Here is a 25,976-nt window from a genome sequence, read left to right as displayed (position 1 = left end):
TTCATTTACAAAACAGTTTCATAGAATCAGGATGGAAAACAGAAAACACATATAAGTCTTAGGGTACGTTGCCCTGTACTTTTTTCCAAAATATTAGAATAATGTCGTCACTGGAAGGGGGTGGGGGTGGGGCAGTTGTTGTAAAAATGCCAAGTGTCCCTGATAGGGACGGGGGTCTTATCTATAGAATGTGGAGCTGTTTAAAACTGTGGTGTTTTGGGCAGGACTAAGACCACTGAGTTTCCTAGAAACCGTCCGCATGAGATCTGTGCATTAGGCCACAAAACAGGGGTAGGAGTTGGGCAGCTAGGCAGATACACATTTTTGTGTTCTGTTCACCAGGTAGACAGCAAAATTGCTTGGCATGTGGGGTCCTGAAATGGTCCTGTGACAGTGCAGGGGTAAATGTGTGAGATTGTTACAGGGGATTGTGGAGAGAGAACCAACAGAGCCCAGTTCGACAGGTCTGCAGAGCACAAATGTAATCTCTGCCTGCAAGAACCACGATCTGCTGCTCAAGGGGTATGACAAGCCAGTCTGCTGGAAAATAGCACTCTGAGTCCTTTGCAAAGGAATCAAATGAGGAACATGACTATTACCTCGTGTCAAACTGTGTCTAATAAAGAAATGGAAATCCCCTGCTCTGCCACAAAGACCAAGGAGAGGTAGGATCATGCTGTGACACAAATAAATGAATAGTGAAAGAGAAATGGAAAAACACGGGCACAAACATTACAAGAAAATATCAGACCTTGAAATGATTGCCTGTCTTAAGCAATAGACTATAACAAAACATATATTACAAATACAACCTGGTTGTGTAATCTAGTTTGCTGTTACACAGAAATAGACTTGGGACCATAACTGTTAAATTCTATGTCTATCTCCCTATTTTTATATCAGGTTAGGAAAAAAAAGAAAGCCAACCCCAACAAATATCTGCACCTGGGGAGCCTTATAAGTGTTCATTACCAGATACATGAGGCATTAGCAGAGATTTAAAGAGAGATGCTAGCACATCTTTTCTCCTTTGTGCTGCACCGTTAGACATTCCTGTTGTCTCTTGTTCTTCTAATAAGCTTTGGGGGTCCAGATCTGCATCCCTCATCTTGTAGAGCATCGTGAAATAAACAGGACTTCTTATCAGCACAAGGACACATCTGCATAGGACTACTTGCAGGATCTGGCCCTTGAAGGATTGCTCTCTCAGTTGTTATATGTGAGTACAACGCCCAACGTACTAGCCCATGCCCTTGCTCCTGAGCTAATGATTGTAACTGAGAGTAACAGCCTTACATCTGCACACTTTTTCCTCCCTCAATTTCTTTCCCTCCAACCCAGCAAGTACTTTTCTGAGCATCAGGATTAGTGAAGTGGGGGTTCCATAGGGGTTAGCTGAGTTGAACCCCCTCTGTAGAGTACCTGGTGTCTGTTGAAGGCTGTTGGACTTGGGATACAGCTGTCCTATGTGCAAGAGGCATAGAAGAGATAACCTCTTCTACAAAGTTACCTATTTTTCTGAAGTTTGTAGTTGTCAAACAGTTAAAATTGTTTAACTGGATCAGAAGTTATTGGCACGCACAGAGACGTATTTCTCTAGGAAACCGGATAAGTCCGGGTTGGCTTTTCCCGTGTCACAAATATGGGATCTTCATTCGCTTTGGCACACGTTTTTGAAAGCCTTTTTCTCCGACAGATCTTTGCACGCGTTTAGGCAGCTGCCACTAAGGTACTGGTCACAAGTGACCTCCCACCTTCCCCGTTTCTTTTTCTTTTGCACCCCGGGGATCGCCCCGGCGCCTCAGCAGCCCGTGGGGTGTTAGGGGGGCACCCCGCAGCGGGGAGCCGGCAGCGCCCCTTCCCTCGGTGCCTCCTGCACGCCGGGCGGGCTCAGGCCTCGCCGCCGGCGCGGGGGTCCCAGGCTGGCCGCCCCGGGACCGCCCTCCTCGGCCTGCCGCTCCCGCACCCCCGAAACGGCCGAGCCGCCGCGGCGGCACGCCGAGCGAGGGACCCGTGCCCAGGCTGCCTGCGGCGGCGCCGGCCCAGCCACCCGGGAGCTTCCCCGGCGAGGGCCGGGGCAGGCGGCGACGCGGGAGGCGCGGGGGGCGGCGGACCCCGGGCAGGGGCGCGCCCAGGCGCCGGGGCCGGGCCGAGCCGAGGCGGGCGGGGCTGCGCTGAGCCGGGCCGGGCCGGGCCGGGCCGGGCGGGGGCGGGGAAGGGGGCACGGCCGGGAGGTGGAGCCGGCTGCGCTGGCGGCTCGGGCGCTCCGCGGCTGCCGGGCACGGGGCGCGCACGGCAGTGGGAGCCCAGCGCCGCCGGGAGCCGCCCGCCCGCCCGCTCGGTCTGTCCCCGGGGAGCCGCCGCCGCGGGAGCCTGCTGCGGTCGCCGGCAGGTAACAGGCCGAGGTTCGCTTCTCGGTGCCCCGGCAGCGCGGCAGCCTTTCCTTGGGCAGCCCTGCCGAAGGTCCCGTTCCCCCGCCAGGGGTGCCGGCTCCGGCTTGGCACCGCGCCGCCCTCCCGGTGCCTTGGGGCGAGCGGGTATGCCGGCTGGGGACACCCCCGGGAGGGGGCTCGCCGCCCCCGCCGCCGCGTTGTCTCACGGGGGGTGCGGGAGCGCCGCGGCTCCGCGTGGTGCTGGGAGTGCGAATCTGCCGGGGCTGAGGTGCCAGCCCGCCTGACAGCCCGCCGGCCGGGGGCTGCCGGGTCGCTCCCCGGCAAGAGGGCTGGCGGGGACGCGCCCCCGCAGTCCGAGCCAGCAGAACTCGCTCCGCTGGTAGCACGTCTCCGGGATCGGGCCCCGGGGAGCCTCTCGTGGTAGGTACTCGGGTGGCTCCGAGCTTGCCCTCGGTTTTTCTGCCTTTTATAAACCCACCCCGCACCCCGGGAGCCCTCATACTGTAAAGGCAAGCGGAGGAGCCGCGGGGTGCCCGGGGCTGTGCCTGGGAGCGCTCCGCCTTACGTTTGTAGCGTTTCGGGGTGTGCCACCCACCTCTCCCCCCCACGCCCCAAGTTTGGATGAGGAAGGTGGGAGAGCAGCCCATGCTTCTGACTTTGGTCCGGTAGGAATTTTCTCTTTCGCACTTGGCTGGTAGGGAAACTGCAGTCCTGCCACCCTGGGCCAGTCCCCGCTTTCTAATCGAGATTTACAGCTGCAACAACACGTTAGTGAGGTACCAGCCCACAGAGATGTGTGGGTTTTATAAACTCTGCAGCTGGGCACTTAAAGTTTTATCATAACTTTTGTATTGAAATGTTCTAGTGAGTGAGCAAACAGCATTTCCAGATGCATTGTACTTGGGTGGTTTTCTGTGAAGTCTGAGAATTGTAATTTCCTTTTTTTCTTTAGCACTTCTCTCAGCAGTTACTTAGCTCAGCCTGACTACTGCCTGTATTTCTATAGTAAAAGAAGATCTGAACACAATTAATAGATTCTAGGCACGTATTTCACTGAATAGCCAGTGGCTACCAAAGCTACTTGGGCAGAAGTGTGCTGGAGATGGCTCTGTGCCTGGCTGGGAATATGTAGCAAACTGTGAGTGCAGGCTCGCCCTGGATTTTTATTAGTGGGTTAAAAGTGTGTAGAGTTATTAAAGAGTTGTCTTAATTCAACAGGGTGTATCCAAGTGTCTGATGGATTCTACCAGTCAAGCACCTATTTTGGTATTTAGTGCTTTTGTGAACGAGCAGCAGTTGTTCTGTCTCAGAAGTGTACAAATTGAGAGCACGATAGCAAAGTCAATGGGAGAAATAGGCACATTCTGGAACTTTTTCATAGTTTGGGGGGAATCTTTCAAATTTGACTGTGTAGCGTAATGTGCAGATGTGCTTCATTATCATCTGCTTTTGCTGAAGTGTTTGTGTAGTATGTTAAAATGATTCAAATGCTTGACCCTCCCTAGAAGGCAGTTAATGTTTCTGTATTTGTTGTGGCTGAGGTACAGCTTTTGTTGGCTTAAGCTAAAATACCATGCAATACAGTTGCCATGAATTTAAGCATAGCAGGGTGAGAGGAAGAAAGGAAGAGCTTGAACTTTTCTGAGATGTTGCAGACTGCCAGCAAAACCAAGGTAAAATTTCTACTGATTGTCCCACCCTTTCTGCAAAGCAGACCTTTGCCACAAAGGGCTTAGCCACCTGAGTCGTGGGTTTCGACCTGCGAGGGATGCAGGGACACCCTCGGGGCAGGGCTGGATGGAGATGGACCACCCGTTCAGATCCCCTGGGTGACGGGGAGCCGGGGGTGCGCTCGGGGGCTGCCCGGGCCGGGCCGGGGGGGCTCGGTCTCGGTGGGTGATGCTGGCAGTTTCCACGAGGGGGCTTTCTTGCCGTGCGGTGTCAGCCCGGCTCCAGCCCGGCTTCTGTAGCGCCGGCCGCCCCTCCGCTTGCCTCGCAGGTACCGGAGGAGCAAAATGAACTTGGGGGTGGCTTTCGCGCACAGGGTAAGTATTTCAGATTTCCTTTGTAAATTATGGGGAAATCCCTTTATTCCCCCTGAGGTGTAAGGGTAGAGACATCCTGGGAAGAACACCAGTCTTCCGTTTCCAGGCTTGCTTAAAACTTAGAACGGATCCCAGCAACTTGATTTACCCACAGTGGAAATGAAGAAGAGGAGGCTGAGTGTGTTTTTTCACAAGAGAAGTGGTCTGAGTGTTTGCATCCTCTCCTCAGCTGATGGCAACGAATGACTGTATCTTGGTGTGATCTCATTTTTGGCTGCTTTAACATGTATTCTACTTCTCAGGGTGGGGCTGGGCGAAAGGGGAACGGGAATCATTGTGTGTGTATGAAAATGCTGAGCTATCCTTAAGTCCTTTGCCAAGTTGCCTGTGTATTGTTTAATTCAAATAATTTCATGCATGCAGCCTTGCAGGTCTGTTTTAAAAGGCAGAAACTGTATCTGTAACCAGGAATAATATTGCAGTTCATAAAACATGAGAAACATCTGTTACTGTGACTTCAATTTGTTCCTGTCTCCTTGGAATAACCAAGCTGACAGCTCAGACAGTCAGGTTTAATGTCCTGTGCTAAACCTTTGGTCCTGTGCCCCATGGCTAATTGTGACTCACAGAATCAATAAACCCAGCTCCTGCTCGGCTGCAGCAGCTCAACGGGGGAGCAGGAAGGGCTTCAAGCCACCTCACTGTGTGGAGCTAGTCCACGCCAGCAGACAATGGTGGACAGATTGGGGTTTCTGTAAAACTAGGTCTACCGTGTGCGCTTGTTGTTTTCAGCACAACAGAGCTGGCTGGGATCTTGGTGTTCTCTGGGCATTAGTGCTGAGCAAGTGGGAGGGAGGGTCTGCACTGCTGTAGGGGTAGTATTTTCCCTCTTAGTACCTTTTATCTTGCCTTAATCTATCCCAGGTTGAATACTGTAGGCAGTTGAAGTAAAGCCATCTCATGCTTTGATGTGTGTTTATTGGCTCTAGCATCTTGTTCTCCTGTCCTCTTTTTTTTTTTTTTTTTTAAATTTTCTTTTTCAGTTAGGATGCTCTCTTCCCACTCCACCTCCCTGGACAAAAAGAATTAAAGCACAGGAGGCAAAAAGTTAATTAAGTGACTGTATTTTTGTGAATGGGTTTTCTTACTTTGCCTCTGCCTTTCTTGCTGCCTTCTGTAAGGTCCCTTCATAATTAAAATATTATGACTATCCTTATGGTAGCCCTCCACTTGTGGCAAGGATCCTAATTTGACGTCAGTACAAAAACACTAGTTTCTGGCATAAGGGCAGATGACATTTCATCAGCTAGTGCATACCCTTTTTTTTTTTTTTAAAAAAAAAACCGACAGTGCTAAAACCATATGGGCAGATAATGAGTTTAAGCTGATAAACAGCTTACAGATTTGCCCAAATAAAGGACTTTCTTCCTAGAAAACATGTTTTCCTTTAAAATAAATAATGCAGTTCCTGTGTTTTTATTTAATTATCTTGAGCCCTGTCTGTTCTCACCAGGCTGCAGGAAAACAGACACCACTGCTCTGGGAACAGAAGCTACTGGATTTATGAGGCCGTGGGTCTTAGATGAGGAAGGACTTGAAAAGAGAAGTTCAGATGCTACAAAATTGAGGCTTAAGGTATCTAAATAAGCAGATGGTGGTCCAACTTGTATTCGGAGACTTTTGTGAGGTAGTGCATAGTTCTTGACATCTTGAAGATGAGTCATTGCATGAGGTGGTAGTAGGTCCAAGGTCTGTTTGGGAGCTATAATAAAAACAGATAAATATCTATACTCCTTGCTAATCCTGTAAGGCTAAGGCTGCAGAAGCAGTCCTTGTTTGGGGGTGTTGTTGCAAGACAATCCCTACTTTTGCTTTTTCAAGACTTTGTGACTAATGTTAGCATGATTAGTTTGTTTGTTTGTTTAGCTTAAACTGACTTATCAATGAAATGCAAGGGACAGATTTTTGGATCCATTTTGCTTGTATTTTTTGAGAGAAAAGCACAAGTAGTACAGTGAGGGTTGGAATGTAACTTGCTTTCAGAAGTGGCGGTCTTTGGTTTTCACTTTAAAATAGTGACTCAAAACCAAAACCAAGTAGTGCATTTGCACGAAAGGACAAAGCCTGTGTATTTCTCCCCCAAGATGAATAGGAGTGAGCTGTTTGAGATATGAAATCGCTCATTCCCTTTTAAGTTTTTTTTATTAGGAGTTCTCTCTCCCCCCCCCTCTTTTTTTTTTTTTTTTTTTTTTTTTCTCCTTAGGAATGATTGTTAATCTTAAATGGAAGTAGCAAATGAAGGAAGAAAAATGTTGCACAGAAAAATCATTCCAGACATTTCTGTTCTTCCCAAAGATGCTTATTCCTTCTAAAACTTCCTTAAATGTTTTGTGTTGTCCCCTCCTGTCCCATCACTTCTCAGCACTGGGAAGACTACTGGACTTTAATTGTATTTCATATAAGCATATGTTCCAGATGTCTAGAGCTTTGCTTTCCAATGGTCGCTGCTATCTCATTTGTAATTGATGTGACAGCTGCGTTGCATTTGGTCCTACTATTGCTCATGACTGCACAGTTCAGCATTCCCCTTGTGTCTGTTCCTTCCCCTACACCATTTCTTATTTTCTTTTCATGGCTCTTACAGTCTTGAGTTTCAAAAATGGTGCGTGAATTATCCTATCCCATAGTTCCAGAGGATTCAGGTGAATTCAGTGCCCACCGATTAGTTGATGGGACATTTTTTTTTTTCTTCTTCCTCTTCCACCTCTCTGATATCTTGCCTTGGAGCGTTTAGTAGCTGCTTTGCTGTTTATCGTTTCTGCATTGGTAAAGGTCTGTCATGCGCTGATTTAGTATAAATTGTCTGAGACTGAAAAAAGTGGCTATAGGAAAGTGTTGTGTTGATCTTCTTTTGTTAACCACACCAGCAGTAAACCAGTTCGTCAGTGTGTTTTTATTCATTTTTGCACAGAAAAGATTTAAAGAAACAAATGATAAAAATATTTTACTCTTACAAAATAACCCCAAATGGGATTTGCTTCTGCACCTCTGCCACCTCCTGTTCTCTATTAATGGGCTTGAAGAATTTCCATTTTCCCAGAGTTTGTAAGAAGCAACGTGTACTCTTCCAGGGCAGCGGAGCTGTGCTGGAGGTGCTGTACTTCTTTGGTCTTCCTCAGGCTAGAGGGAGAGAGGCTCGGTATCCTGGTGAGTTGTATATGTGTGACTTTTCCCCCCATCTGAATTGCCTCTGCACATTTTTTGATACAAGAAGCTTTGGATGACCACATGCCTAATGTGAATGCTTCATGTTTGGTGGACTAATACACAGTGCATATTACATGACAGTTGAGGGTATTCATGTGGTGTCAGTTTACCTTTACCAAATTCAGTCAAAAGAAAACCAAAACCAGTATCTTGTCATTGTCCTTGGAGATGGTGGAAGTGGGGTTTTGACTATCACAGGATTTTAGTACGGGTCTTGTTCTGCGCAGCATTCCTCCTGCCTGTGTAGTCCCTCCAACAAGGATTCCAAGGATTAGTGAGTCCCTGGGGGTTCTTGTCCTTTGGGGCTTCTTTTAGCATCAGGATGTTCCCTTTGCTATATACTTACTAAATAAACCTGGTCTAAAATGGAAGTTTCCAACTACTTGAGAAATAAATTGTAAGGTCACTGTAGAAGAGTGAGTTCTTAAACCCAAATGAAGTTCACATTTTTTTAGAACAGTGTATCACTTCAGGAAGAAACAGAGGATGCTTTTGACTAAATGAACAGTGTTGATACAGAATCTCATCCATGTGCCTGGTTTTGTGAATATTAAAGGGGCTGCATGAATTTGTGGATTAGGGCTTAGGTCTGAGTTTGCTCTGCTCAGCTGTTGATTGACTGTGTTGAATTCATCTCTGTTCCTGCCCTTCCGTCTCCCTCATTTAGTTGGTGCATAGCCATGTTAGAGAGGGACTTTCTTGGAGTGTCTGTGGTGGCTAGTGTGATCTGGAGTCTGCCCTAGTTAGTCTTCTGGAAGCAGTATAGCCAGTATCCTCTTTACTTCTGACATCTGTGAAGTTAGTGTCAGGACAAAATCTTACAGTGGTGGTTGATCCTGGGAAAGTGGAACTGAATCAAGCTGCTAATGTGAAAATTCACGTAGTATAACAGAGATAATAATAGCTCATATTCTTTCAGACTTTTCACTTGAGTCATAAAGAGACTTAAATACATTTTGTGCCACCCCAGATGTCTGGAAAGCCATCAACAGATGAACGGAATGGGGAATGGGACTGTATGGTGACTTGTTGACTGTGGGTCAGAGGCACAGCCTGGCAGGGGCTCAGAGGCCCTGGCTGCACCTCAGATTGTCTATATTGTGCACGGTTACAGTGCTGACTGTTTCTGCAGCTTTATGCTTCTCATAAGGCTCAGCAATAAAACTGTAATGCTAGCAGCTTTTTTTCATGGCTAAATGCCCAGTTTGAGGAAGGGTGATGTTGGTCATGTTGCTAGACATACATATTTATGGCCCTGTTTCATCTGTTGAATTTAATCTGTTGGGGTATTTTTAATGTTATTATGGAAACAGTTACTATATTTACTCCTTGTGAAAAGCTTGGTGTATGAGAGTCTATGAGGAGGGAGTTTTAGAGTAATAAGGATTGCACTAAATAAGTGTCTACACTTCTTCAGGAAAAAATGGTCTAAATGAACTGCCTGGCATCTTGCCTGTTCTTGAGACGTGGACCTCACAGGGCACTGAACTGGAACACGCTATGCTGGGAAAGCAATGACAGGGTTTGTTCTTGGCTCACTTGATGGCACATCTCGTTTTCTTGTGGAGCGAAGAGAACCAGATCTTCTTGTACAGAGGACACATGCCTGTACTGGGCTGCTTTCTCAGACCCACTGAGAACCTGTTTCTCATGGAAGTCTCCAGGACCTGTGGGTACCTTTCAGATGAACTTCTCAAAACCCGTTGCCAAGGTAAATGAGATAGTGGTATGCAAATTCAATGGATTTGGAATGGGAGTCACTGTCACTGTTGTTGATGTACTTATTTCTGTAACTATTTGAAAACAGAATGTTTTTTGGTATCAGTCTTGCTGATAATAATTGGTCGGGCTTAGTAGGGGTAATAATGTGGTGGGTCCACAATGGACATGTGTAAGGAGTAATTGAGAATAAAGGATTGAATGTCTCAAAATGTTCTAAAGAGGGGTGGACTTTGTCTGATGTATTTCTTAACTGCTTCTGACTGCCCTTTGTTCTTGTTAATGTCAGAGGGGATTCTCGGAGCTGCTTAGAATGAGGCACTTAGTTTTTGTTGATCAACAAAGCCTTTGCTTCTGATGGGAATATGACAGAAGCACAGACATGTAACAGGGATCTTAGAGTTGTACCAAGATGTTTTTCAGAATAAGATACCGGAAAAGCTGAGAGCTAGTTCTGGAAATGCCTGAGGTACAATGCTGGAAGCACCAGTACATCTTTGACCTACGTTTTGCTTTGGCAGCCTGAGAATTGACAATGTACTACCTTGCTGATGTGATGAATGACTCTGGGTTCACAGCCTTGAAAAAAAACCCTTCCAAACTGATAAGAATTTCAGTTTACATTGATGCTTTGCCAATTAAAACCAGATTCTCTTCTTTTGTTATGGGGATGTTAAGGGGAAGCATCAGTCAGGAATAACAGTCTGATGTGATTAAGAAAGAATAGGGTTTCCCGGAGAGTGGCTGGATTAAGAGTTGGGGGGGTTTTGTTCTGTGCCTCCCCTCCCCCCCCCCCGCCTCCCCCCCCCCCCCCCCCCCCCCCCCAGCCAAATGGAGAAGGTTTGATGCTTTGCATTTTGTGTGTTCATATTTTGATACTACAGCAGGGACAGCTTGGCAGGAGAAGTGGCAGAGTTTAGTCTAAAACCATTAATTTTCTTTGTTAATGCTGCTGCAGACAGTTCCAAGTTTCAGTTGGTAGTGGATTTCTTGTAGTATTTCTGTAACATGATGCTCTTTGGGAACAGCTTTGAAGCTCTGTGCTGGCCTTGGGGAGCAGAGGGCGTTGGGAGGGGGGACTGGACTCTCACTCCCAAGTCCTATCACTGATTTTACTGTTCAGAACAGAGGTGTGCAATTGCCAGCGTCACTGCCATCGGCCTGCTGTAGAGCCTCTCTGGCTCTGGGAAAGCGCTTTTCTGAGCATCTGTTTCACCAGCTGTGAAAATGAAGACAGTACCCTCAGCATGTGGGTATGATGAACATTCTTGTTAGCTAATCTCGGTAAAGTGCATTGGAACTGTGAAGCATCATGGGCTGTTGTTTGAAAGTGTGAAGGTTTCAAGTGGTGTAAGCCAAAAGCTTACATCTTTGTTAGGGAAGAGAAGTACCAACTGTGAGTCCTTCTAGGGCAGCAGAGGCAAAGGGTTTGTGGGAAAGAAGAGGAATTTGCCTATGATGGAGGACCTGGATTTACTTGGAACTTTGTAAAGTGTCTATCCAGGGCTGGATTTTGCCCTCATACCACAGGGTGATGCAGTTGCATTTCCTTTTGTTGTTTTTCCATTCCCCCTCACCACATACTTGCTTTTTATGATCAAAGCTCCAGTCTTTAAAGATATGCCAATAATGCTCAGAAGATCCCCTATGGGGAACAGTTCTGATTAGACACTGAGGAATTCTTTAATTCTCTTCATACTTCGTACTATTAGGAACATCTTGTTGATAAAAGGTGTGGCTTTTTTCCCTTGCTGTTACTACTTCTTCTTTGGCTCCCCTTCTCCCCAGACACTCATGCTTTATGCTCTCCCGTTGTCTCATCTTATATGAACTCTATTCCTTGGTTCTTGCTTTCAGTTTGTTCTTTTATCTTCTACAGCACTCAGTGAACACTTAAAAATAATAAATATTAATAATAGAGCTCTTTGAACCACCAAGTTCTTTGCTGCTTAAACTCACCTTTTCCTGCTGCTTATCCCCTATTAAAAGTTGCTATAATCTGCAGATTGTAGCTGTAATAACTTCTGCAGCAGTGACTGGGTTTGTGACAAGCACAGGATTATAGCTCCAGGTAGGGAAGTGGCAGCAGGAGCAGAGATCCTCAAAGGCACAAAGATGTTGTTTCAATTGAAATATTCTTAGCAATAAAGGAACAGAAGCCAAAAAATTTAATGTGGGAATAGAGCTATTTATCTAAATAGCCCTTCTTACACAGGTTTCCACAGAGTGTTAGTGACCTATATAGGATAATCCTGTATCGAATCTAAAATCCTGTGTTTAGAGGGGGAAAAGCATTTTTTCTGGAGAACATAGTTTAAGAAGGCTCTACTTTTGGAGATGCTTTCAAGCCAATTCATAGGAAGTGTCTTAAATCAGCAAGACAAACTGTGAGAGACATCTGTGATATTACTATATGTTTTCTTTTAATTCCCTCTTCAGACAGATTTACCTCTCCCTAGAGTTACAGAAGAAAAAGATACTGTCTGCCCCAGTGCGTGAAGTTGTCCACATAAAGTACAGGTTAGCCTTTGAACCTTATGTTGCACATGTTCGTTTGGACATCAGCAACATTTTTACTGTCTCAAATCACAGCCTAAGGAATGAATAAAGCGAACAGGAATTCAGTGTGTGAGGCTTTCCCACCACATCTCCTTTCCTCTGTTTAATAATACAAGCTACTAATTTAGTAGAAGAAGAGAGAATCTGAAGTGTCAGGGCAAACTTCAGGAAGCCTTATTTGTTTCTTCTACCACGGTTTTGGCTTGGCCCTACTTAGGGGAGACGAGCTGTTCCTAAGCAGAACCTGTCTGCTGGATGTGGGTTGCTTCCAGGCTTGTATCTTCAGCAGAAACCACACTACTTACTACTTGAGGCTAGGACTGGCTGGGAGTTTTTCAAGGAAAAAATTTCCCTGCAGAAAATGCTGATTTGTTGAAACCAGTATTGCCTTGTGGGAAAGGGTTGGTCTTCACTCAGTTCTCCTTGGGTGAATTTCTCACATTTGGGATAGAATCTCTTAGTCAAAGCAGAGATGCTGGTTAGGAGCCAAGTGGTTTGGGTTTTTCACCTATGCTGTCACAAATCCAGAACAGGGTCCTGAAAGCAGGTTTCCTACCTGCCAGAAATGCATGACCTAGCCACAGGACTGCAGTTCTAGGGCACATGGGGTTTTGCATGAAGGATTCCAAACCTTCATCCCTATGTGAAACGAAAAAATATTTTAAGTCTCAGAAAACATGGTGGGATGAGAAATTTAAGCTAAGGTGTCCTTACGTCTTTAGTGGCCTTGCTGTCTTGGCAAAATAATCAGCATGGCAGTCACAGAAGAGCAACTGACCCTGAAGCACTGCTGGTGTATTTTGGCAGGGTCAAGGTTGTACAAGGCTATATAGCCCTTGAGTCCCTGCTTTCTCTGAGGAATATTATTAGAAAAGCACCTTAAGCAGCCAAGCAAAATAAGGCTGAGCGCTGCTGGTATGTTTGTGCCTGGGACATTATTGTTGGGCAGGGTAGGAAAAATAATGCTTAAGGCAAGAGAGGAGCTTCTTGGAACAGGATGAAACACTCTCCTGCTGGTTTGATTGCAGCGAGATCAGCAAAGGCAGGGGTAACCCATGGTTTCAGTAATAGATCTCTTTCTTCCCATTTCTTCTCTCCCCCTGTTTTATGGAGAGGAGAGGAAAGTGGTCCTCTCTTCAGCCTTTCTTAACTGTCCTTGGAGAGTGAGGCGATAACAGGAAAAAAGCCAGGATAAGCGAGGTGCGTGCTTAGCCAGGGCATTTGTTCTCTGTGGGTTCTCTCTGCACCACCAAAGCCCCTGGCTCTGCTTGTTCCAGAGCAGCTCAGCCTCCTGAATCCTGCTGTGCTGTGTGCTGCTTGGCTGCTGAGGGAGCTTTCTGGGGCTCCCTCTGTTGTAAAAGGTGGGATTGCAAAATTGAGGTACACACGCCAGTTATGATCATATGAGAATGCCGCTCTGCCTTTCCTTTGTATTTTGTTCCCCCTGCTTTTAAAACCAGGGGGGTGGCAGGAAGGCTGGGGTTTGAAACTTCATCATTGCGTAGAGAAAGACAAACCACTCCTCTTAAAGACAAAACATTCCAGGCCCTTGCTGTGTATTTGAGGTTTAAATAACGGGAATTTCCTGTTTCCAAGAAGCCAAGTGCATCCTCAGATAGTCTGCTAACCTGTTTTAAGAAGACTTTTGTTCATCTTGTGGTACATGAGGAGTCTGAGCTTGCCTTTTTGGTTTCACCCCTCCTTCTTCTTCAAGTTAAAGTAGGAGGCATAAGGTGTGTTTATAGCACACAGAAGCATGGGGCAGCAGAAGGGCTGAGCTAGTGGGAACCAGAACCAGGATCTTTAATGGGTGCAGCACAGAGGAATCCACTACGCACAGTCAGCTCTGGAAATAGTATAATGTCAAAGCACTCCTGGATGTGAGATGAGCTCCAGTGTGCCTGTCCCCAGGCAGAGATGCAGACCCCAGATACGGAACATTGGAAAGAACAAATAAAGACACCCTAAGCCTTGCTTTTATGGTGGCTTTTTGGTGATAGCAAGGCGATACTTATTGTCAAATATTAGCTGACATTAATCTCTCAATATGTTTTCACAAAAAATTGATCTAAGAAAAAAATATTTCTCTTAAATCTATCAAGTCTGTCTTCTGTCTTTGGTTGAAATATCAGTAGCTTTCTGCCTCTTGCTTCTTCTGGCTACAGTCATTAAAGGAACATCTAAAGGAACCTCTAAGAGGCCGATTGCTAAGGTTCCTTAGATCCCCAGGAGGATGAAGGTAAGCTGCTGCTTTTCGTTAGAGGCTTAGACTGTGCTGTTAATGATAGCTGACATTTGGGAATTATGCGAGACCTTTTCAAGGACTAGACTGCCCTCAAAAGTCAGTTTGCATCTTCTGTATCAGTGAATGACCAGACTTCTTTGCATCCATTTCATGTCTATATTCTGTACATTTAATTATATTTATTGAGAAAAGAAAGCTATTGATTTAAGACTTCACACTTTTCCTCTTCTGAATCAGGGATGGAGAACTGAAGAACATCAGGGTAGTGTGAAAATAGTTCCAGAAAGTTGAGAACTTAGATGTTTGATCGAGCTGTGCTGCAAAGTCCTCCTGTTGAAGGGACAGACTGCACTAGGCTGGCATTGTGGAGGGTTTGCCATAACCCAGACCAAGGCTGCATGCCCAGGTATTCCCTGAGATTGACTTGCAAAATCCTTTCTGTGGCTGGAGCTGTATTCTTGTGGTCTTCAATGCTGCAGTCTAGGACTGGTCACTTAAAGCTGAAGGAGCCCAGAAGAAGCCATGTAGTGGATCTGTTTCCCTTAGTATCCTACAAGATCATGCCTGTAGACTATCCTTTAGCATGAAGCTGCAATCTCCAGCTGTAATCTTTGATTCTTTATGAAAGTGCAAGGGTATGGAGTGGGACCAAACATTGATTTTTTAAAATGGAATATGATTAAATGTAAGAGTGTCTGAGTCTGGCTATCTTGCAGCTTTGTAGGTAACTCTGCAGGGAGAAGATTTGTCACTTCCTTCCCCTTTCCTGTTCTACTCTCTCTGAGCTTTTTTCCCTGTCATGAATTCTGTCTAGTAAAGCAAGGATTTGTTCTGATACACTGTTGTTTAGCAAGGAGGTTGTGAAACAGATGCAGTTGTAGAAACTGGTGATAAGGTAATTTTCTCACCCTTCCAATAGCTGTAAATGCATTCAAAAGAGGATTCGTGTTGCTAGTAGCATTTGTTACAGTATGTGTACTCCCAGACATGAATCAGAGATTGACTGGTGGATAATGATCCAGTGCAGTGTGCTTGAGTGAACAGATTGGGCAGGCATCTGAACTAGCCTACAAGAATGAGCCCAGTGCTCAGAATTTTTCTGGCAGATAATCACTGTGACACAAAATAGAAACTATCTGGCACTTGTTGATCGAGTTCACGTGGTCCATGTTATCTGAACATCTCAGGGTTGCAAATGGATTGTATCTCTGTAGTACTTTTTTGAGGCAGAGAATCCTGTTTACCAATTCCCATTGTACTGATGTAAGGGAAATCCAAATTATTTGTTGAGGGTATCACTGGAAATCTGTAACAGACTAGAAAATAAGACATCTTGTTTTTAAGGAAGAGCCAGTGACTCTTCCTTCATAGCACCTATCAAAATTTTGCTCCTTTAAAATATATCTCAGGTTTAAAAAATGGGAAGGGAATATTTCCAGTGTTATTGGAAGATTTTTCTTAGCTAAATAAATGGCTGGCTTTGCTGTTCTCTTGTACCCAAATGTCCTGTATTGCTCAGTGATATGTTGCAAAGGCTTTCCCTTCTTTTGACTGTGTTAATTGTGCTTTTACTAAACTTGGATAGAACGCCTTTTTCTCTGTAAATTAAGTTCTGTTTGTAGATATTTTTTTGGGGGGGAGGGTTGTGTAGTTGTTTCTCATACAGAAACAAAGATCTTCTGAAGTTTTGGAAGGACTAGGGGGGTCAGTGGGAATTCTTACCTCTGCCAAAATAGTCAATATTTTGTGGTTTGGGATATGCATGAGAGTATGAGAGACTAGAGGTTGTGGTCCTGGGATCTGAACCTCTTTTTTTTCCACATTGTACTGCAGTGCACTTACTACTCTTGCCTTCTGAATGTCAACTTTTGACCTGTTTAATTCTCTTAGAAGTGTGCACAGGTTTGTAGCAAGTATTTTTCTTTGGATAGACTGGCTTTTTCAGACTGTTTACCCCAAAAAAGGTGTTTGTTGAGAGGATCTTGTCAAGCCTAATAGTCCTTAACAAGTTAGTGACTCCTCCAGTCCTGCCATGTAGCAGTATTTGAGCAGTGATGTGGTCCTGAAACATTTGCCTGTTTCCACTGCAGCAATCCTAATCAAAGCCACAAAGTGAGATGGCTGCTTTCTCTACCCTGAGGCACTCCTGGGTGCTTCCTTGAGAAAGTGATTTGCTCTGGAGATGTTAAAAAGGCACACACTGTAAAAAAAAAAAAAACCAAAAAACCCAAAACAAAAAAACCAACAAAAAACCACCCCAAACCCAACCAAACAACAAAACACCAACAAAACAAAACAAAACCCAACAAAACCCAAAACCCCCCAAACTTCCCAGGCACAGGTGTGGAGCTGCTGAGTATTAATGCCAATTGTGCAGTTAAAAATCACAGCTTTGTTCTTGAGACTGTAATAGTGTTAAAAAATTCAGCCTTGATCTTGATGAGCGCTCAAGTCCCTGAGCTTGTGTTGAATCAGGGTCAAGGTTTTTAATTTGTTCATTCTTCAGAGATGGTGCGTACCTTCTGTGGCAGCTGAAATTCGGGGGTGTGTGTGTGCTGTGTGTGCGTGCTGTGTGTGCTCAGCGTTTTGGAAGGAAAACAGTGTGTGCATGTGTTGTGAGCTGTGATCTACAGAAGTCAGGATCTCTAGGGTGGCTGCAGTATCTAAGTTGATGCCCCTATAGTTGTTTCTTAATTAAACCCCAGACACTTTACATGATTTCTCTTGAACTTCAGGACTCTGCTTTTCTTCAGCATATTTGAGACTTCTAGCCTGGAACTCCTTGGAGCTTTATATTAAGGTATTAAAGGGAGGAAAACCAGTTGGTTGCCTCGAGCTGAGGAGGAAATGCTAGACTTGAAGGATTATTTCAATGCAATGAATTTTAAAGACTTTTTGCTATATGTGTGTGGAAAGCTATCAAAATGCTAATGGTTCTGCTGTCTTTTTTAACCCTTTCAACATATGAAGCTGTCAGAGGGGCGGTGAGAATAATGTTGCTCAATGGCAAAAGGACAGTCCAGCCAGAAATTAAGTTTTAGGTAGCTTTTCATCTGTTAACTACAACTTCTCCCAGTAATAAGGAAGAATGATGCACCCATCATCACCCATCAGAATAGACTCATTCAGTTATTTATATTAATTATATAAATAATTTTTATATATTTATATAAGGTATTTATTTAATATAAATACACATATATAAATATAATTCATTTATTTATATTAAATATAATATAGTCATTCTGTTGAGCTTATCTGCAGGTGTGGTGTAGGTCAGCCAGGTAACCAACATCCTACAGGAAAGGCTAGCGCAGGGCTAATGAGCTCCCTTCACCCAAAAAACCCAAAGTGAAGTTGGAACCAGGTTGCTCTGGCTGGATGACTCTTGCAGCCCCCTTCTGGGGTGACTCAGGAAGCTGTGTGGAGGTTTGGTCCTTCCCCACCTGGTTTTTGGGATGGGCACCTTGCCCCCAGAGTTGTGGATGCCTCTGTTGTGCAAGAGATCTGTGTGGCTGCCAGGGCACGAGGAGTTCTGCCACTGACAAAGCAACTTATCCAGTCAAGAACATACCTGAGGGGCCCTGGGAGACAGGGCCTGTGATAGGTTGAATGCAAGTCTCCTACAGTAGTGCAGATGTTCTCTGTTTGCTTACCCTAGTTTTTCATCAAGTTGATTCTGATTCTCCTGGCTATCTTGCCTCACCATCCTAAGCAAGGGAAGGGGTGGGCTTTAGGTGGGCGCACATCTCGGAGTGTTTTCTATGTTTGCTATGTGGCAGCTGTGACCTGGACAGCAAGATGAGATGCTGAGATGATATTCTCAGATGCTGAGCGGATACTGTATTTGAAGTAGCTCTGTGTCGCTCTGGCTAAGCTGCTGTTGCTGCCCAAAGCAGCTGGGCTGGTTTGGTCTGCACAGGAGGCAAGCAGGCGTTGTCCTCTGGGGATGCTATGTGTATCTGTGAGGAACTTCTATTCCATTTATTTAGGTTTGGGGCTGAGGTTTTTGATGTGCTAGGAATATCTCATTCAACTCTTACAGAGATTCTGTTCATGTTCTGCTTTGGAGCCAGGTAAATACTTGGATAACTGGCGACACAAATAACTGAAATTGTGAGTGTTATTAAACCCATGAGACTCGGTCATTCCTTTAGCTGGTCTGAAATATCTTAGAGCAATGGGTCTGTCTGTGCTTATCTTTTTAATCAGGACTAGCCAGGCAATTTCAGCTCCCTGGAGAGCCCAAATCACTGAGCTGTGGGGTTATTTTTGCCATTAGGGTTGTGGCTTTCAGGTTTCAGTGAACTTTCAATGTTTTGGTTTTTTATTTTTTTTAAGGCATATTTACTGTTAAATATTAGCTGCCACCTTATTTCATATCTTAAAAGCATCAGTGTTTTCCATTTTATAGCCAAGACTTACCACCTGGGGTCAAGAGCAAGGGCAGGCAGTATAAAAGGGATTGCTGCAGGGATCTGTTTGGGGTTGGTACTGGGACGACACTGGATGAAGCAAGGTAAAGGGATTGGATAGCAGTGAGACTGTGGAATAGGATTTTCCTTTCTCATTCGGCATGAGTATGAAGAGGTATTGCTTTGCTTGGGGCATCCTAAACTAGATTGGATAGGATGCTGGGGAAATTGATTTTGGGGAAAACTGTTTTGACTTGGATTGTTCTAAATGATATGAAGATATAGCTGGTGAATAATACAGTAAGCGCTGGGGTGTGTGAGTTTTCTAGTATGTGTGTTGACCATGATTTCCTGTGTGGCTTTTAGCAAACGTATTATTTTGAGACACTGTGTGTATATTTATATACTTGGGAGAAGGAAGAGATATTCTCACCCCACCCCCTGTATTTTTCCCAGCACGGACAGTTGCAATCTGCTTGTTGATCTCATGTATACTTAAAGGCTGTTTTCACTGGACTCATCCCTCTCAGATTCTTACATTTCTTAATGGATGGCTTTAGGTATTGCAAACAATACCTTCTAATAAGAAATTACTCCCCCCCCGAAATGTTTGTGATTACTGGGGGAGAAAAAAATGTAACTTGGAGGTTCTTCAATTTAGTTACTTGTTTTCTTGTATATTTACTTAATATTTTAAGTATTAATATTTAAGTATATTAATTATATGTATTATATAGATAAAATTTTATTAATATTTAAGTATATTTTGGTTAATCATGAAAAATTAGGACTGTATGCATAGATAGATAGCTTTTATTGTGTCCATAGTTGTTTTGCAGACAAAAATCTTAAACTGTGCAACTGTTTTGCAGTTCCTGTTTGGTTTTTTGTATGTGTGAAGAGAAGGGAGCCTGAGCTGCATACTTCCACCACAACCCCTTATTCCGTGCTAGAAGAAGAAGGTATTGGCAGTGGGAAAAGTAGAATTTACAGAGGAATGCATGTACAAGACGTATCAATGTCGCTTCTGTGATTAAGTATGCAGTTAATCTCTGCAGATTAAATATTAAACACAAATGCAAAACAAAATCCTCTACTATTTCTGAAGGAACATGCCATTTAGAGTTGGGCTTTTGGATGAGCCTGTGAAGCAGGTTGCTGGGCTGGCCAAAGGGTTAGCGGGATATGCAGGCATGGTCCATGAAGGGTATTTTTGGAAGGGGTTCGGTTCGGTCACCCTCCTTGATAGGCAGCAGTGCAGGTGTTTGTTTTATTTAGGGTTGCCTTGGGAGAGTAATTGTCATGCAGAATAGAACAGGAATCTCTGGCTTCTTCCTTTTATTTTTTTTAATTACCTGCATAATTTAAAAGCCCTAATTCTCCTTTCTGTTGGTTGAGTGAGGAAAGGAGGAGTGCTGAAATGCTTATTGTCAGAAACCACAGTCTAAAACTTGCAAGTTGCTATCTCACAGCTGTTGCCTTGTTTGCATGTACTAGTCTATGTTTCTGAGGTGAGAAGGGTCTTAAGAGATCCAGCCCATGACAGTAAATAGGGAAAGTTCCCTGTTTGCTCAGACTAGATATATGTGTGCTTTCCTATCCAGAGATTTGGTGTGTTGGAGGTGTTATGCTCTGAGATTTCAGTCTTCATTGTAGCAGCAATTATTTCCACCAAGAATCTTTGTATTTCCAGATTCCCAGGACTGAAGACACCTTGCCCCAGGATATGCACCAGCATGATAGGCAGGACACCTTCTGGGAAAGTGAAAGTGCTTTGTTCAAACATTGGCTTAAAGTTAGGCAAAAAAGGTGTATGAACCAGTCTGCAGTATTCCAGAAGCCAGGCAGTCAGTCAAATTACCAGCTGTTGGATGAGCTGTGGTTATTGTCCATGTGTGTGGTCTTAGCCCATGGCAAATGAAAGGTAATACAATTTAGCTGAACTCTATCGTTGCTAAATCAAATTACCTTGCGTCAGCTGCAGGAGATGAGCATGCACACATCTCAGGGAGCTACCACGGCTCAGTTGATGTACAGCCTCCTGTTACTCCAGTGTACCATGACTTTATTGGGGCCTTTACGTGGGTGTCCTGGTGACCAAGCAATAGGTAATACCGAGTTGCAAGCAGACAGAAGATCTAGTTATGCCTCCAGTTAAAGAATATTGCCCCTAAATCTCATAACATTTTTAGTTTGGGGAGTTCAAGCTGCTGATTTGGAGTTGGTGGAAATAGAGTTTTTCAGCAATTATTGTACCTACTTTAAAAAAACATAAATTACCTTTTCCAGCAGATGTTGACTCCCTTGCCAGTAGGGAGGTCCTCTTGTCTGTAAGAGGCAGTGGTGCCAAACACGTTTTTGTTCTCTTAGGAGTGTGTTTCCTGAAAGGTTCCTTTCATCTACAATGAATCTGTGTGCTTTAAACACAGGAAACATTACTGAGGTCTTTCTAAATACGTGAGAACTTTTTTTTTTTTTAAACTGAATTATAATTGTCCCATTTAATAGTAGACCAAGCAGCAGTCTGTTCTCATCTTCAGCTGCTTTGTTTCTAGGATTGGTACCTTGCCTAGGAATGCCAGGAGGTACTGAATGGCCTGATCTTGCCCATGGACAATTTGGCAAGCCTTGGAAAGCTGAAGACATGCCTAATCTGGCTGCCATAAATGGGGTTTGAAAGGCAGTTGGTGTAAAATAATGTTGGAAAGGACACAGGATGGCACTTTGGCTCCCCTGCATTTACAATAGGAAGAGCTAGCTGTTAGCAAAAGCTTTTGTAGTGATTCTGTGTCAGTGCAACTTGGACATGAAGAATTGCAGGACGTGCCTTTGCTCTGGTGGGCAGTAGGAAGGTCTTGCCTTGGTCTGACCCCATCCCCAGGGGCTCAGCAGCTGAGGCTGGCAAGATGGGGCATGCTGGCTTCGGAACGTCTAGGAGGAGAAAGGAACGAGGGCTTGCTCAGAGGAAATGTTGAATCTTTTGCCCTCAGAAACTGATCCTGGCAAAGTGAATGTGACCATGGTGATGGGCAGTGCTTTGTGCAGTCCTAGTGGTTATCATCCAAGCGGTTTGGTACTGGGGATGTGACACTGGCAGCACTGCTGCAGCATTATGGGGTCAGGGTCACAGATGCTTCTATGTCCTTGTGATTTGACTACACATCCTGTTTTCTTCCAAGCCAGGGTTGAAAACTCCTGTTATTGGCTGCTAAAAGCTTTTAGGCTGGAAATATTCCCATTCCCATCATCTCCTGGAAATAATTCCAGTTTGGCCCATTCTTTTCGCCAGCTCCAGTCTTTCTCCTTTACTGGGATTTTCTGGAAACCAAGGTCAGAATGTGTTTCTTAAACATACATGAGGTTTAGCATCTGTTATTTCTGACACAGATTATTGCACATGGAAGAATGCATGTGCAAGTTCATGCACAGCGGGCTTTCACTGTACAATGAAGATGTGGTTACATGGGAATTAGGATTAATACTGGATTTAAGATTCTCATAGTTGGCTGGTAATAACCTAATCTCCGCAAAGGCTGCAGGCAGGCTGGCAGCATTCAGCTCAAGGCTGTTGTTCGCAAAACCTGAAATAAATCCAGTTTTGATACTAGGAGTGCTTTAATCAGAGCCTTTCAAAATAGGGATGGGAAGATAGCATATACTGTGTCAAATGTAGCCTTTTAATTTCTTTAATGTATGACAGTCACCTAGGCTTCTAGGTCTGATGGGTGATTGGCAGTAATATTTTTGGTTTCCTTCTGTAAGAGCTTAGGGATTCTGATTGATTTTAAAAACATATGAACTGCATTCTAGAAGTTGATATACCAAAGTCTCTGTATAGGCAGAGTGAGATACATCCGTGTAGGGCAGCAAGCACTTGCCAGTTTAGAGTGTTTAATGCTAGATGTCCTTCAGGTAAGGAGGAGTCACAAGAGGCCACAGAAGTGTGGAGCTCCTCGGTGCGATGTGGTCAGTTCAGTCCAGCCTGGTTCAATTGTTGCTGTGGTAGAGATGACTGGTGAGAAATGGGTTGGTGAGCCTGTGCAGGTCACAAAATGAACTGCTGCATTTGACATTAAGGCCGGTGTGGAAGACAAAATGTTTTAACATGTTCTTGCTTCTCCTGTTTACTGTGGCTGCTGTGCCATTTTCAGTGTAACTGGTCTCTACTGAAAGTCAGACATTTAGTTGTCTACATAACTTGTATCCTCAGTTAAGTGTTGATTAAGGTAGAGTTTTCAAGCAGGACAGAGGTGTAAAGTTTACCTATAGACCTATTTCTGATTCCTTGCTTCCAGCCTTCTCTTGCATAGCAGTTCTGGTTCTGCCTAAACTCAGAGCTGTCCTTTGCAAAATGCATTTCTATCTGCATCACTGCGAGTGATAGCCTGGCAGTGTCGTGCTTACTCTGTCTGCTTTTCCTTTGTTTTAAATCAACAACCCATCCTGTGGATGAGTCTCCTTTGCAGTGGGTACCAAAGGTCACTATAGTATGATGATGTATGCCACTGTCAGTCAAAGTTTCTGTCTGGGCTGTTGCGGCTGGAAAGAGCAGAGACATACCAACTAGATCTGAGTGGAAAGCTGGTCCTGATGCTGTTGATACAATTCAGTATTCATGTTGCCAAGAGGAAAATGACTCATCTGCAGAGGTGATGATGAAGCGTCTTTATCTAGTCCTGAATCCACTCTGTCACTTTGTTTTTTCTTAAGCCAACTTATTCAGCCCTCACTTGAGGGATTTGATTGGTTTTCTGCTGCTTTTGTGTTGGTCCTCCTTGCTAAGGTTGCCTTTCCTCTCACTGTTGCCTTGTGTAGAACATGTTATCAAATAATCCTATTAATCTTCTTAGATAATCTTTAAAACGCTTATCATCAAGCAAGACATTTTTTCTGAGGTATGAAATTTTCTTGCATATCTAAAGTCACCGGCTCTCAGGATGTTAAATTGAGAAACGCGCTGAAGTTTGACTTTCCAAGGCTTAGGGCCCACATGATGACTTAAGATATGAAAGACAACGTCTTTATTTAATTTATTATTGCAGATGTCTCTGCCCCGATTGTGTTCTGAGAATAAGAGAGCATCAGAAACATTAGGTCAGTTTGAATTCTCTGCAGGGGGTCACAAGTCCCTTAAAGCACAAGTTGGAGACAGGTTAATGGGAAAGTTTCTAGTTTAGTTTATATTTTGTTTTTAAAAACCATAAACCAGGCAAATCTTTGGTCTTTCAGCTCCATTTCTTCTTCTCTTCCACAGAGATTAATGGTAAGGAAAAAGTGGATAGAAAGGGAACCCAGATGAGCCCAGCACCCAGCAGTGAAGGTTAGCGGAGACGTGCATGAACTGTGCCAGCACAAGGTTTGTTTTGGTTAGTGAAAAGCATCCAACTTACACTGAGTCTAAGAGACCTTAACCCTCTGCAGGAGCCAAACAGCTTGGTTCAAGGCATGCAAAAATTCATGGAAGTGCCTCGTGAGCATCTTAAAACTCTTGCTTTGTTCAGTATTACTGCTGGCTGGAGTGTTCGGTCTGTGGCTTTTCTGGTGTGTGGTAGGAGGTGGCAAAGACTGCTTACACCACCGCTGTGTAATGAGACAGTGCCATGCTGGGTGAGGCCAGGGGCGGTGTGAAGCTCAGTGATTTCTAAGCCTGTAAAAATCCAGGAGAGCATGCATTAATGCTATCGCTCACTGTTCTAGCCTCTAGCAAGCAGATAGGGAGCTATTAAACCACTCTGAACAGAATTAGGAGTGAGGGGGAATATCTGTGTTACTGAGCTTGCATCAGTTGTACAAATAACTTGACAAAGAACAAGCACAATGATAGTGTTTAAAAAAACAAACAAGCAACAACCAACAATCAAAAAGCCCAAACCAACAGCAACAACAACAAAACTCTGTCACACATCAGCAGGATTTGTCTACCCTAAACGTGACATTTCAAGAGGACTCAAGTTCTCATGATGGCTGGTTTGAGCTGTGCAAAAATTGGGGGTGGTGGTGTGTGCAAGCTTACCTGGGCAGTAGCTAGTAGGTGTATCCTGCTACTTAGGCACTCCTTGAAGATGAGAAATTTATGTTGGCTGGTTTGGCCAAAGCCTTGTTATTACAAGAAGGAAATTGTGCCGTGTCTCTTCTGTAATAGCGGGTAGAGATGTATGGACGTGAGTAAACTGCTGTCTTGCACATAGTATCTTAGAGCTCAGGGTGATGGAAAAGCTCAACATGGCCTAACAATATGTGCTTGTAGCCCAGAAAGCCAATCAGATCCTGGGCTGCATCAAAAGAAGCAGGGCCAGTAGGTTGAAGGAGGGTGATTCTACCCCTCTACTTCACTCTGGTGAGACCCCACCTGGAGTACTATGTCCAGCTCTGAAGCCCCTAACAGTAGAAGGACATGGATATCTTGGGACAAGTAGAGGAGAGCCACAAAGATGATCAGAAGGCTGGATCCCCTCTCCTGTGAAGACAGGCTGAGAGAGTTGGGATTCTTCAGCCTGGAGAAGAGAAGGGCCCTCAGGGAGACCTTACAGCAGCTTTCCAGTATCTAAAGGGGTTGACAAGAAAGCTGGAGAGGGACCTTTTACAAGGGCATGTAGTGATAGGACAAGGGGGAATGGCTTTAAGCTGAAAAAGGGTAGATTTAGATTAGATATAAGGAAGAAATTCTTGACTGTGAGGGTGGTGAGGCACTGGCACAGGCTGCCCAGAGCAGCTGTGGATGCCCCATCCCTGGCGGTGTTCCAGGCCAGGCTGGATGGGGCTTTGAGCAACCTGGTCTAGCAGAAGGTGTCCCTGCCCATGGTGGGGGGGTTGGAGCTAAATGATCTTTAAGGTCCCTTCCAATGCAAACCATCCTATGATTCTATGAGAATGTGTCTTATGAATGCTCAGTGACAATTTCTTGTTCTTTAAATTGAGTCAACTCTGTGCTCACCAGTGAGTCTGAGAGAGGCCCTTAACAGCACTTGAAGCTGTAACTCAAAGCTAACTGTTCAGAGCAGGTCTAACTGACAATGGTGTGCTTTTCAGAGCATTTGTAGTCTTGACTGTGGAAGGCCAGCCAATGTCACCACAGCTAGTACAGCTCTACCAACACTTTTTCTTTCAAGATTTCCCAACTGTGGCTAGGAATGCACAGCTCCTGCGCTCCGCTGTGCCCTGGCCAGCTCCATGTTTTGTTGCAGATGAATGTGGTGGGATGATCTGTAAACATTGCTGTGTGTTCTGATGGTGAACGTATTCAAGCTGCTTGCACAGTGTTACTCTTTTATCCCCCACCCCACCCCCACCCCCCACTGCCGATGCCTCCTGCAAGCTCAGCTGCTGCTTTATC

General features: G+C 44.7%; 1 protein-coding gene across 7 annotated transcripts in view; it reads left to right on the top strand.

Moving 5' to 3' along the window:
* The first annotated feature begins 1,645 nt into the window (after window positions 1-1,645).
* The window catches only part of TSPAN18 (tetraspanin 18), a 124,602-nt gene continuing 100,271 nt past the window's right edge, over window positions 1,646-25,976 (top strand). For 2 of the 7 annotated variants that reach the window (XM_037394012.1, XM_037394007.1), the window contains exon 1: window positions 2,251-2,392. The gene's annotated coding sequence lies outside the window, so the exon portion shown is untranslated. Of the gene's footprint in view, window positions 1,730-2,250; window positions 2,406-23,903; window positions 24,000-25,976 lie in introns of those variants that run through there. The other 5 variants (XM_037394008.1, XM_037394014.1, XM_037394009.1 and 2 more) reach the window with 5 other exon arrangements.

This window comes from Falco rusticolus, chromosome 7, assembly GCF_015220075.1.
Source record: "Falco rusticolus isolate bFalRus1 chromosome 7, bFalRus1.pri, whole genome shotgun sequence".
In the NCBI taxonomy this organism is placed as follows: domain Eukaryota; kingdom Metazoa; phylum Chordata; class Aves; order Falconiformes; family Falconidae; genus Falco; species Falco rusticolus.
This window is presented reverse-complemented; position numbering and strand designations above follow the sequence as displayed.